General features: G+C 44.0%; 1 protein-coding gene across 4 annotated transcripts in view; it reads right to left on the reverse strand.

Moving 5' to 3' along the window:
* The window catches only part of TOX (thymocyte selection associated high mobility group box), a 206,518-nt gene that overhangs the window by 83,094 nt on the left and 117,424 nt on the right, over nt 1-6,000 (reverse strand). The window lies entirely within an intron of this gene.

Genomic DNA, 6,000 nt, shown 5'->3' on the forward strand with positions numbered 1-6,000 from the left:
ACTTTGCACAAACATACTTTGTGCCTACAAAAATACATTCATGCTGTCTCAATATCAGTGTTTTGCTCCTTTTGTAATCCATGAATCCACAAAGCAACTGTTTAGTCTGTTGTTACCTGCTGTCATTAAGTCATCCAACTCAATCTGATCCAAGGAGAAGGCAGTCAGAATAATGCAGCAAGGTGGATGATTGCTATTCTTTACCTATGTTCTTCTCTATTTATCTACACTCTTTGTACAGCAGGTAGGCTCACGGGAGGGGATAGGGGTAGCCTTCATTACTGCTTAAATGGAAAGGGTGAGCAGGGTGAAGGGTCTAGAGAATGAGTCTTAAGAGGAGCAGCTGGGGAACTGGGCTTGTTCAGCCTGGAGAAAAGGAAGCTGAGGAAGGACCTTCCAGCTCTCTACAACTACCTGGAAAGAGGTTGTAGGGTGGGGGGCATTGGTCTCTTCCCCCAAGTGTGATAGGACAACAGGAAGTTGTGCCAAAGGAGGTTTAGGTTGGATGCTAGAGGAAAATTTTTTACTGAAAGAGTGGTCAGGCACTGGAACAGGCTGCCCAGATTGGTGGTGGAGTCACCGTATAAAGTGTTCCAAAAACTCTGGTTTAGTGGTCATGGTGGAGCTGGGTGGACAGTCAGACTTGATGATCTTGGAGGCCTGATCCAACCTTAAATATTCTATGATCTAAATGAAAAGAGGCAGGGATCGGTTACAGTGGTTCAGCCCAAAAGCCTGCTCTGCTTTTCCAAGAGCAGGAACACTTCTCCTCTCTCTGCACAGCGACACCCGCAGTCATGAGGTTTACAGCACTGAGACAGCTTCCACCCCTCCTATTCCCCTGCAACAGCACAGCCCTGCTTTGAGAGCTGCTTTTATCAAGGATTTAAAAACATTCTGCTCACACAAAGTGTCTTCAGGAAAGACCAAAATGAGGGCACAATTCCACAGAGCAGCTATTAGAAGAAAATGTATTCCCCAATGCAAGTTGGCAAATGGAGGACAGTACAGTGCATGAATTCATGCAGAAGAAGGGAAGAATCAATGGCCAATTATCAACAAGGGGTTGTTTCATTAGTCATCATAGCAGTGCTGTCCTCCTGCTGCCTGAGGTTACTCTCCTCTGTATGACCATGGATAAAATAACCAACACCTTAAATCAGACCAACAGCAAACACTGTTTCATGTTTCCAATGACCTGCTGAACACAGAACACATTGCAGTGCACACCACCATGGCTTGGGCTGCTTTGCTTGTTTCCCAACCAGGTTTACAGCTCTGTTACCAAATATTTTGGTGTGAAATAGAAAAGGATTCTAAACTAAAAGAGGGAAGATTTAGAGCAGATATAAGGAAGGAATTTTGTGAGGGTGGTGAAACACTGGCCCAGGTTGCTTAGAGAATAGTCACTTCCAAAATGGTGAAATCAATTGGACAGGCATTAGAACACGAGCTTCACTTAGTAAAAAGGAAGTAAAGCATTAAAGTCTGCAGCCCAATTTGTATCCTGGGTGTGTTTTATACTGTTACATGTACTGGGGGAGCTAACCATTTTAAATAGCAGCTCTCTGATTATTTAAAACCAAAACACATACCATGGCTATTGTTTACCAACCAGTTAGAGAGTATTAGATCCCACACCACTGTCCTGTATGTTTGCAGCAAACCCAGCACAGCCCAGAAACAAGGCTGCTGGCAACTGCACTTGGGAGGAAGGAGTGAGGAACAGGACTTGTACTTGTCCTAACAGCAGCTACAAGCTTCCACCATCCATTTCTACTTTCCTGCCACATCTCCCCTTGCCATTGGGAAAGACTCTCTGGATTCCTCTTGATGTATCTGATCCAGTGCTGGCAGTGGGCTCCTCTGGAACACCATACTGTTACCTTCTTCCTCCAAATGACATAACATGGAACTCCAGTACAAGGCCAGAGCAGAGTTTTTCCTCCCACTCCCAGACCAGCCATCAGCCTGTCCTAACCCCTGGACTTTCTCACAGCACCTCTTCTTCCAAGCCCTTTATCTGGAATCTACACTCCCTGTATCCAATTACAATTCATAAGTACAGCTCATGCCTATTAATAATACATAGTGGCCTGTAGCTGCAGCTCTATGGGTTGAGGTTTTGGGGTTTTTTTTGGGGGGGGGAGAAAGGTTTGGGTCTTTCTGCCCACTCCAAGGTTATTTTTCTTTCATAGCTGTCTTTATGATCAGCAGGACTCTTGAGAAAGAGATGGAACAGCTCCTTTCCATTCTACTGGCCAGAGAAATAGCAGCAAGCTCACTTTTTCACGTCTGAAGCAAAAAAGAGTAGCAATAAATGCTTTATTTACTTTAAAAGAGAGCTGCTAGGAACTTTGCCAGTGGTTTCATCTCATGACTGTGGGAGTGGGTGAGGTGTTTATCAGCTCTTCAGTTTAGGGGAACTTCTTGGACCTTTAGAACATTGCAGTGAGAAAGCCCTCTGCAAAGTAACACCATTAAACCCACGGCTAAGCACAGCACAGGCAGAGGCTTTAATTTTACTCTATAATAAAGAGGATTCTCATTACACTTCTATTCATTATAAACAGATTTCAGTATGTTTCAGATGGGAGCTACACAGTAGGAACCTCAGAACTGAGCAGCCTTAAATTTGGACCATTTACAGGCAAATCTATGACAAAGCTTTACGAATCCAGGATGCCTTCCCAAATCTAAAAGGCAATATTCTGTTTCTGGCTAAATATTTGTGACATTTCTGCCTCAAATGATGGCAGCTTCATAAAGTAGATGATCATTGAGATGTCCTCTCTGAGATCCAGAGATCTCATTATCTTTGACACCTTAGCTTCTAATTTTATGAGAGCAGCTTACCAGAATGAAACTATACGAACACTTAACTCTCATTCACTGTCCAACCCATGTCCCAGCTTTTGTTCTTGAACAATGACCTCATTGGTCCCCTTCCATTTACCTTTTATGCCACTTAGCCTGGCCAAATCTAGTAACAAGCTATGGAAGTGGGGCAAAACTGGGAGGCTGAGGTGTGTGTCAAAGGTCAGGTCTTTATTTTAGCAAAACAGAACCCAAGCTAGGGCTAAGCATCCTGCTGTGCTAATAACACACACACACACTTTCAGATACTCATTGGTATCAGAAAACTGCAGGCAAATCTTAAGCTGGAATAGAGTAGGTTGACTGGATATTAGGAAGAAACTCATTAGAGTGAGGGTGGTGAGACACTGGAACAAGTTGCCCAGGGAGGTTGTGGATGCCCCTTCCCTGGAGGTGTTCAAGGCCAGGCTGGATGAGGCTTTGAGCAGCCTGGGCTGGTGGGAGGTGTCCCTGCCCATGGTTGGGACTAGATGACCTTTAAGGTCCCTTCCACTCCAACCCATTTTGTGATTCTATGAAATGCTTGCATAGCCTGCTGCATAAGAACTGAGAAAAAGGGGAGTCCAGTGAAATAAAGAAATTAAAACAAAGCCATTTTGCTTAAGTTCCCTACAGTGATGACTGCAAAACTTCCTTAGGTTTCAAAAGAATTTTAGTAGAACTTCAAAAAAAGTTATCAGAAAAGGGAAATCAAAGGAGCTACCTCCAACAGACTGACCACAAGAGGCAGCAAGCATTCAAACATCCATTGGAAATCCCTCTGGAAAGAGCAGACCCATTACTGGTTAGGCCACACCTTGAGTCCTGTGTCCAATTCTGGGCCCCTCAGTTTAGGAAAGATGTTGAGTTGCTGGAAGGTGTCCAGAGAAGGGCAACAAGGCTGGGGAGGGGTCTGGAGCACAGCCCTGTGAGGAGAGGCTGAGGGAGCTGGGGTTGCTTAGCCTGGAGAAGAGGAGGCTCAGGGAAGACCTCATTGCTGTCTCCAACCACCTGAAGGGAGGTTGTGTAGCCAGGTGGGGGTTGGTCTCTTCTCCCAGGCAATCAGCACCAGAACAAGAGGACACAGTCTCAAGCTGCACCAGGGGAGATTTAGGCTGGATGTTAGGAAGAAGTTCTTCATTGAAAGAGAGATTGGTCATTGGAATGTGCTGCCCATGGAGGTGGTGGAGTCACCATCCCTGGAGGTGTTTAGGAAGAGCCTGGATGTGGCACTTGGTGCCATGGTTTAGTTGATTAGATTAGTGTTGGATGATATATTGGACTTGATGATCATAAAGGTCTCTTCCAACCTGGTTAATTCTATGCTATTCTATGCGACAGCACACCTCAAGCCTGATTCACATGCACACCATGCACATACTCAACAGAATCTGGTATCAGCAGCAGCACCTTAGAAATTGGGGACCTGCCTATAATGAAAGGAGTGGCACTGCCAACCATGTGGAGCGTGTCTTAATTTTTCATTTGCACCAAGGCTTCTGCATCTGAACCGTGGAGAGATGCCAGTTTTTAAAAGATAGATGCTTCAGGCTGTCTCCTCTTCTATTATTGAACACATTGTTACATAACTGAAATACTTCTGGATGGAGAGCAATGCAAAAAAACAATGAGCTCGTCAGAAGAGGGGAAAACAGCAACATGCCTCACGCAGGCTGGAAAGTTGGGATAATGTATCTGAGAGCAGGTGTTCCAAGGAGTTTTAATAGGATCAACCTTATCTCTAATTTCTAAATGGAAGACCTGCAGAAGCAAGTGGGGGGGTTAATTTTTTTTCCCAGCTTCTTTTGTCTCTGCATGAACAAGGCTTGATAGCTTGAGACTATAATGCATTGCTGTGGAAGCCTCCGGTCTGTTGCATAAATCATCTTAACACTCAGCAAGAATTGTCCAACAGTGCCATTGATATGTTCAAGTCAATGATCCTGCAAACAATTTTTGTGTGTGTGTGTGTGTTTCTTCATATGGCAGACAACAGCAATAAATCACATTCATTTAAAAACACACACACTATAGTAACTTATCAAGCAGCAGCTATCAAAAATATAGTACAGGGGAAGGTATAATTTTTTTCCCTCCTATTGTGTTAATCAATTTCTCTAATTTACATTAAGTAAAGGGCAAAGCCTCAAGCAAAAACATTAATTTTCCAGTACCAGATGAATTCTGGTTTCAAGAAAGAGAATGTGCTGACAATGATATTATTGATTTAAGACAATCACAAGTTAAAAGTTAACAGCATTAGACAGAAGATATTTTTCTGTTAAGGATTCCAGCCTTGAAAGTTTTTGTTAATTACATTAAAACTTATTTCAGTTTAAAACCTACACACTGTATGTGTACAAAATTAAAGATGACAATTAGCAGAAGTACAAATGTTATGAAAGATCACAAGATTTGGGCTCTGCAAACACCAACCCTGTTGCTGAAGAATTTAAACTTCCCTGCAGTCCCAGCTGTGCACTTCTCCTGTTTAGAAAGCCTGAACAAACCTATAAGAGAAGTGCAAGTCTTGGGAATTCCTGAACATTCCCCCCTCAAAGCAACTCTCTAGGAATACCAAAGGGCTTTAGGCACACACAGGGCACCCTTAAGGCTTCCAATCTGGAGCCACCTGCTCTTGGAGGTTCACCTGCACCATTGTTCCTTATGAGAAAAGGCTAAGAGTGCTAGGTTGGGAGAAGAGAAAGCTCCAGGGAGATCTTCTGGAGGCCTTTCAGGACTTTAGGAGGACAATAAGAAAGATGGGAACATTCCTTTTATCAGGGCCTGTTGGGATGCAACATTTCAGCAGGGTCAGTCACAACAGGACAAAGGATGATGAAGGAAAAGGTAGTAAATAAGGTCTTCCCTGAGCCTCCTCTTCTCCAGGCTAAGCAACCCCAGCTCCCTCAGCCTCTCCTCATAGGGCTGTGCTCCAAACCCCTCCCCAGCTTTGTTGCCCTTCTCTGGACACCTTCCAGCAACTCAACATCTTTCCTGAACTGAGAGGCCCAGGACTGGACACAGGGCTCCAGGTTTGGATCTTATTTGACAGGTTTTTGTCCGTACTGTACCTCAGGCAGTGTCACCTTTGATATAATCATGAACTTCACACTACAAGATACACTTCTGTAAATAAGTCAC

Source organism: Melanerpes formicivorus, unplaced genomic scaffold, assembly GCF_026170545.1.
Source record: "Melanerpes formicivorus ecotype bairdi unplaced genomic scaffold, bMelFor1.0.p_v2 SCAF_65, whole genome shotgun sequence".
NCBI lineage: Eukaryota > Metazoa > Chordata > Aves > Piciformes > Picidae > Melanerpes > Melanerpes formicivorus.